This window comes from Bombus bifarius, unplaced genomic scaffold, assembly GCF_011952205.1.
Source record: "Bombus bifarius isolate JDL3187 unplaced genomic scaffold, Bbif_JDL3187 scf7180000008277, whole genome shotgun sequence".
Classification (NCBI taxonomy): domain Eukaryota; kingdom Metazoa; phylum Arthropoda; class Insecta; order Hymenoptera; family Apidae; genus Bombus; species Bombus bifarius.
The window spans coordinates 29359-38244 of NW_022884561.1; positions in this window are offsets into that span (position 1 = coordinate 29359).

The window sequence follows — 8886 nt, forward strand, 5'->3', positions numbered from 1 at the left end:
CACATACTAAAGTCTCAATATGGCTGCGACGAAGTTACTTCACGCGTTTCACGGGATATCGTGTCGATAGTATGTACGACGTATTTACATATCAGTGGTCCTACCTCTTTGGTTCAAGAGAACAGTGTGCATTCAGACAACCTCTGCGTTCTCTATAATGCTTTCTTTTTCTCTTTTGACAATGTAGATGATCAGATCAATAGTCTTTTTTTCGCATTGTGATTAATTGAACACTCATTCACATATGTACAGTGACGAGCAAAAGTGGAAACACACTCCGCTGATTTTATGTAAAAGGCGATACTACGACTAATTTTTCAAGTGATTGGTAAATATTAGGTAACAGTAACTACAAGCTACGTCTGATTAACAAAATGTAATAGTTCATTTCCATTAACATTAATAATGTACAGAACATTTTACAAAAATGGACATCTCAAACCATGTTTACAGTGTTGCACTTTAATTATACTCGTCGAATTAAGGTTTCAACCTAGTATTTCGTCTACTTCCTTTTACTTTTTTTTTAATGCTTTTAATCTACGAGGCATACTGTCAATTAAATTTTTAATTATTTGTGGTTCAATATTGTACCATTCCTGTCGTGTTCTTTCCCATAAATCATGAACACCGGAAGGTGGATTATTATATTTTGCCAGCCTTCTTTTCAAAATGGACCACAAATTTACGATCGGATTCATATCCGGACTTTGCGCTGGCAACTTCATCACAGAAAAATTTTGATTTTCTAGCCAGGTTTTAACTATGTCTGCAGTATGCTTAGGATCCCTGTCTTGTTAAAATACTACTTCACATTCATTATATCCAATAGAATTAACTACAGAAGGTAAATTACTTTGTAGAATGGTCAAATAATGCTCTTTTCGCATTATACCTTCGATTCGAACTAAGGGACCAACACCTCTGTGAGTAAAGCAACCCCAACACATAATTGAGCCAAACTTCATAGTTTGTTTTATACCACCTGGTTGATCATTATTCTCGAATGAAATCCAATACCAGGACCTTCTGTCAGATTCGAAGCTGTTAATTTTTGTTTCATCAATCCATATAACTCTTTTCCAATCTTCGGTCGTCCATTCTTTGTAGATGTCCACAAATTGTTTTCGTAATTTAATATTTTTGTTTGAAAGAGCTGGTTTACTTTCTTTTTCCTTCGCTCGTAAACCAATTCTCTTTAAAGAGCGACGAATGGTCCATTCGCTAGCACTTATTTCGATTTCCTGAGCAGCAATTTTTGGTGTTTTGTAACTATCCGACCGAATACAGTGTGCAATTTCACGTGCTGCTCTATCCGAAATAAGTCGCGGTCTACCGTTTTGTGAAGAAATTGGTGCACTCACATACTTTTTTCTTATTCTCGCAACTATGACTGACACCACATTTCTCTGCAATTTACCGCAACGACAAACCTTTATCACACAAACAAATAATACTGTTCTTTTTATCTTCGCTAAGTGGCTTCATCTTGGATTAAGCATATCAAACTGAAAAATAATCTAACAATGGTGTGGAACAGTTGACTGCGAAACAGTGGACAATCAGTGCTTATTGACAGTTTCGTTTCCCTGACATTTACATGCTATCATAAACGTTTCTGACGAAACGTGTAAAACTGTAAACATTGTATCAAAACACAATTATTATAAAATATTATGTACATAATTAATGTTAATGAAAATGAACTATTACATTTTGTTAATCAGACGTAGCTTGTAGTTACTGTTACCTAATATTTACCAATCACTTGAAAAATTAGTCGTAGTATCGCCTTTTACATAAAATCAGCGGAGTGTGTTTACACTTTTGCTCGCCACTGTAAATTCATGTTTTTGTATGGCACGTTACTTTGTCCTATCTCGATGATATCATTTAGCAGCAATATGATACAGGTATTAATGATCTTCTAATATGTTTGCGTTGTTTTTAGATGTTGTTTCAATTTCCTCTTTTAGAGAATTACATGTACTTTTTTTTATAATTAAATAACTGAATATTTTACTGCTTCGTTAAATATTTTCTCTTTCAATTTATTTTTTCGTATTGTAAATTATTTTTTAAGTCCTTGAAGGAAGTAGGACTTTATACTTTGATACTCTTTGTATAATTTCATATCGTCTCTGATAGCCTAAGCGCTGTGTAAACTTCCCTTTCATGATTTGAAGTTGTTCACTTCTTAACATTGCGATGTAAAAGACGAGGAACATAATTTATGTTTCTGTTAAGAAATTTAAATAAGAGTGCAAGGTATCCACTGCTCATTCTTATTCAAGCGTACCTGTTATTGAAAAAGACGCAGTAGCAGTATTTTTCGCAGACTATTTACTTCATGCTTTTATACAACTTTATATCATATAGCATTTGTACATTACGAGTCATCGATATTTGACTGCTCTTCAAGAAACGCTTTGACGGGAAGGACTCTGTTCTAGAATGAATGGTACAGTAAACAGAACGCTTCGAGGTCTGTAAATTGGGTTAACAATAGACTCTATTTTTTTGCCGAGTACACTCAAGCAAAAGTCAAAATATATTTTGTCGAGAAACGGTCAAACGTAAAAGTCCTCTTACTAAACATCTTCAATATTTTCGTCACGTTTTATATAATATCTCTAGGCAAATATTATAACAAAGCATTTTCATTCACATAATATGTATCAATGTTGACATTTAGTTCACACTCAGAGTTTATTTATTATTTCTTTTATCTGTGATACGCTCATCGCCACAGAAGAATTGGGTCGAGTAATTACGACGATTCGACGTGGTAGAAATTTTGATCGAGCAATTTAACATTAAGCGTTCTCGCGGTACTTATATCGCAGAAATTACTGTTTTGCATTGTACGCTTTAACCTTTCCGCTTTTGAAGGTTACGACGGTTATTCTTAAACTCGCGTTGCAAATGCTATCTAGGGCGGACAATGTGGCGATTCGTGCAGAAAAATCACGCGACAATGCCTTATTGTTAGTCGGTTTCAGATCGTACCTATCAAGGTCTTCTCCATCGTCAAAGAACCTTTTTTTTTTATATTGCCGATCGAAGCGTCTCAGTTTATTTTAGTTTATCGCCTTGTCGTATAGCGCTATGCGATTAAATCACGATTGCCAAGGCAAACTTCCGATAAATAGAGAATGTTATAAGAAAATGATTTCCTTTCCTTCCTATATGAATAAAGCAAAACAATAATATACTTTTATGGATCTCTTAATTTCATAATCGGCTCATTTTCTTTCATATCATTGATTTATTAATCCAATGAGATGCATTGATTTACGTACGATGAATCGTATTGAATACAATTTTTTGATACTTGGTAAATTACATAATGCATAAGATTTCACTTCGTAAGTGGTATGATCATGAAAAGTTCTCTAGATTAATTGAATTGTAGCTTGTATATATAATTTTCTTCGATTATTTAAAACTTTTATTTCATTCTTTTTCCTCCAAAGCGATTGCATTTACTTTCAGGATAAAGCATAACAAATACATTTTTCACCTTAGTTAATTAGACACGCACTTTTTTTTAAATATCCTTCACATTCGCATCATTGAAAAGTTTTCACATAAATTTGTTCATCAGCAGAAAACACATGTAAGAGTTTCAAGAATTATCGCTTTTGGCGATATTTTTATACGCTTCGGAATTGTTTTTATGTTTTGTGTTTGTCACGTACAAGGGTAATTGGACGGCAACGTCAACGAAAACGCAATTATAGAATTATTAAGGTGTAATGTAATTTCGCTACCTTGAAACTCCGCGCTGCAAAAAACGGTATTCAGCATTTACCGCGCGTTCACTATTCTCAAATATGTAACTTCATAAAACGCGAAATTTGCAGAAGAAAACCTTCCCAATTTTCTTTCATCTCGATCTGTCATATTTCGTTAATTAATTCATATTAATCTTCTGTAATAATTTTTTGTTTCGAACAATAATTGACATTTTATCTCCGTTAATTCAAACGCAGATGCGCAAAGATACTTTCCAAAGATGTTCATACGTAATTTATATATGTTCTTATGTTTTTGTAGCTAATGACGTATTCACGTTAACATACAACGGCTCATGAAAATATTTGAAGATTTATCACAGGAAATTCTTATGCGCAACTATATATGTATATTATGTATATAATACAAAGCATTTTCAAATATAATTATCATTGTAATGGGAGAACTATGATGATTATAGTGACAAAATTTGGAAATGTATGTAGAGGCTACAAGATATTTACTGAAAACACATATCTAGTAAAAAATTAATATATAGCATGAATAACCATTTTAAACATATAAATGTTAAGAAAAGTTCCACCATTAATGGGTGAATATGGATATTGAGACTTATAATTTAAAACTCATATAAATACAGCTTGTAATTTCCATTAATCGTAAAAATTTCTTTCAAAAATGACAAATGTAACATTTAACACATGTAACATTTAACATGTAACAAATGTAACATGTTACACTAACTGTTTGCATCTAGAATATTGTTTTTGTTCATTTTATCCATGCCTCTTCGTCAATCCTCTTGAACTTTTAGAATCGATCATCGTCCAGCTAAGTTTATTTTGCAATACTCCCGACTAGTCAACGCCAATAGACATCACGCCCACGCAACGGATTTATCAGTTCCTCTTCACCTCTCTAAAACCAGGTCTCGAAATAAAAATGTAAGAAATAGTAGGAACGACTTTTTGCGAGCTGGAATTTTCTGTAAAGTCATGGCGCGGCGCTTTGTTGTAAGCAGAGATGCGAGTTACCCACAATAAAAGGACCAAGACGGAAAGGCCTTCACGTGGTACAACGCACCGCAGACACAAAGGACTCTCATGTCGCTAGAAGTTAAATCTAAAACCACGCTTAAATCCAATGGAAATGGATGTAATCGACAGTCTGTAATTTAACGTAATTGCATGATCAAATGGAAATCTAATGCAGTGCTATGTGTTGCGCCGCAACAAAATCATTCGTAGTCGAGAGATCGCGAATGCTATTGCTCGTTTGTCTCTTTCGAGTTCGTACTACGTTACCGTCCAACTGTTGCATAGCTACCCGCGTTCATTCGTCCCACTACAACACTACTACGTTTTATTCATTTTGCGCTACGATTCTTACGATGTCGAGATCTTCCGAATTTCTACAATCCTGTGAATTTATTTTTACATTGAATTATTTAAACAATTACAGTGTCGTGTTACTGTGAATGGTTCGATTACATACGGAGGAAAAGAAGTGTCTTATAGGCTTGATAGGTTGATATGTTATTTGTATGATACTGTAGTGAAGATTGACATTAAGACTATTATTGAAAAAGAAATATATAGAACTGGAGTAGAACTAGAGTACAAATTCCAGTTACTCGAACAAAAGATTAGTGTTTGATTAAATGAATCTCTGTTAATTAAGTTTTAAATAAACTTGAACTTGTTGCTATTGAACCTATTTGAATATCAACACCAATTGTATAAAGGAAAAGTCATAAATGTTTAGGAGGATCAGTTAATCAATCAACAAATTCACATAAACGAAGTTTTATTATACAGAAAGTAGATATAAAAATTAATACGACAAGAAGCTCTAGTTGTCATCGGCGATGTTTTATTGATATACAATTCGAGACATCTGCGTCTAGAATCCAGAGACACGGCCTCAGGTTATCAATAAGATCCTTGAGCCTTTCACAATTCGGACTCTTATATTGTCTCTCTTTTTTTAAACTTTATATGTGTAACTCTTTTTTCTGGAATAATATCCTATTCTTTCAACGGTGCAGCCAGCTTCATCAGATGCCTGAGGGTGTATGTACCGTTACTGATGCAGCGTCGTGTAGACAATGACACTGTTTCGTTAACAGTAACGAGTCCCGGAACGTTCAACGAAGGTAACTGCAACTGATGATTAAACCTTCGAACTATGCCCGGAAAAATCCCGATTTATGCTCCGACGCGAATAAAGAGTTTGATTCGACTCCGATACACCTTTGATTCGTTTCCTTCCCACAGATTTTCATCAGCGAGTTTATCGATTATTACGTCGTCCTTCGTGAAAGAACGCACATATGTTTAGTGTAAACTTTAGAATCACCTTGTGTTTGATACCTCCACTTCGACTTATATCATTGTTGACTACCGCGAGTCGTGCAATCAGTGATCATTAGGGTAAATCAATAGTCGCGAGATGGAAGTAATAGAGAGTTGGACGATGTTGACAATTATGATCCAGTTGGATCCTCTTATATTGCAAGTAAATTACGGTGGATGCTCGAAGTTCACTAATCGTTGAAGATCCAAGTGTAAAACGGTTATATTCATGCACGTGGGTCCATATTGTGTCATTGTGCTGCGATTATACAGCTCGATGACGCTCACTAACACAACCGCGTCATTGTCTAACCCGTGTCTCCTAAGTCAGGGCCAATAAGTCTTACGCAAAGCTCGGTTTTCTAACGATTGACGAGTGAGCCAACCAATCGGACGTAGTGCTGTTCCATGTTTGTTCGAACATTTCGCAAATCAAGTCCATTATCCGCTTGTATCCACTCGAACGTGTGCGACGTCTACCTATTCCGATCGAATTTTTGCTCCAACATTCGTGATTTGATATTAACTTTTTCACGTTCGTGCTTTTTATAATCGAATAATCTTTCAAAGACGAGAGAATATAAAAGAATCGGTGTTGATATGTAGAACTTCTCGTCTCTATTTGTGTGTTAAAATTTTTCTTTCCTGATTATCGTTGGGTGTTAGTCCTGTTGCGTTCTTTTGGTGTCTTTTTATAGTTAAAAGATTTCTTAAAATTAAGAAGATACAAGGAAATAATTTATATTAACTCACTTCAAATTTATATTAACATTTTTTTTAAATACGAAAGTTTTAAAGTGTTAAAAGTATTTTTACCTTTGACAATTCGACATCAATTTGTACATATTATAATCTAGAAAAAAGATGAAATTTTAATTATAATTAGCGACATTTTATTAATAAGCTGATTATCATGTTCGTATTTAACATTTTCTAATTTACTACGTCACAAACTATGAAAATTGTTCTGTTTAATGGAGTTAAAGTTTAATTAAAAGATATCAGCAAAACACAAATATATTTAACATCCTTATAGCACAAGTGCATGAAGTATTAAACTAATAACGAATATCATTCGGGATTATTAATTTTCTTTAAAATCCGGAATCAAATAAGTTGCTTCAAAGAGTAATTAATTGGACCTCTTATACTTTATTTGTAAAATATATTGTTATTAAAGAATATTACTATTGTTCTTCAATGTAACGTTGATTTCACGAATTTTTACCTTGCAGCTATCTAAAAGACAATTGTGGTTTAGAATTTATAAATTTTCACAAGTTGAATTGCGTTCTATACCGCAAACCAGTTACAATTATAGGATTATAGAATTATCGAATTATATAGATAATTAGGAAATTAAACGATGTTCATCTGCATATATGCATATCTTCATATATAAAACGGGGTGATTGCGCAATAAACTGTCCTTCGATCGTTTACTGATCGGTATTCACGCAGCTACATCTCGTTATACTGCCGCGTAATTTTATCTTTTTTTAAACCGTAATCAACGTTAATAATGCAGAGATAAAAGTTAAGATATCTTTTAATTTTATATTGTGATTTATGTAGAGTATACATATTTTGCTGTGAATGCGTTTTTCATACAAGCTTATGCTACAATTATGTAAATTACACATAATTGATCGAAATTGAAGTTCCAGATATTAAAATATTCTGTATAATTATCAACGATCTCATAACTAGTCAAAACGTAACTATTTGACCTAGACCCATGTCATCCGGTGCATCTAGGTTTTGCGCAGACGGTTCTACGGAAAATGTTCCATTTTTGGTTTAGATGACTTTCTCAGTTGGCCATTGTTGGATTATCATTGATCGTTCGTCGGATTTGCAATGCTCATCAGTTCATTCATGTCAATTCAACTCGAAATTGCCGAAATTCGTAAATGCGTTTGACTTTAAGATACAAGGAAATTAATATACTAAATAGCTGAAAAGAGTTTAAATAAATGATATCTATATGAAACAATGCAGATGCCATCAAGCACACGTCGATTATTCGTATTAAGGTATTTCACAAGGTATATTTTTCACAAGGTAAGGTATTTTACAAAATGGTTAAAAATCTTAGTTCTACTTACTTTCCTTGAACTTACTTTTTGTAAACAAGAATTTAACCTCCGTTTCACCATTTTCCAATAATGATAATGAGGAATACTTAATATCGGTAATTTCGGCGTTCAAAATGCCATATATTATAATGCGAAGTTGTCGTTTTGTTCATTTCCCAATTGTTTGTTGATGTGCAGTGTGAAAGTACAAACAGCCAAGAAATTTCTTCCTAGGGGAAGAATCTTAGACATGCGTAAAGAACTATGACTTTCGAGTCTCAGCGTATTTTACTTTTGAAGAATACCGTCGCGATATAAATACCATAAGCAAGAGCTCTTCCATTTTGTTTTCCACTGTCCAATTATATTATACTCGAGTAACGAAGCATTTCTTTATTACACGAGACATCGGACTCAGAAGTTGATCGTACCGCGATTTAAATTTTGCTGAAACTGCATTCACACCACGACTACGATTAATGAAATGTTATTGACACACATCGAGTGACACGTGAAATGTCGAAACTTTCAAGAATTTTCAGTGGATAAATATGGTATAAAAGGGAGAGCGTAGGTAGTGTCATTTAATCAAATGAATTCGCATTTGAATTTAGTGCGTTCGTGTGTTCTATTGGTGGGAAACGAAAAGGTGGAGAAAAATTGGAGAAGACGTCTGTAAACATGCGGGAATAGGA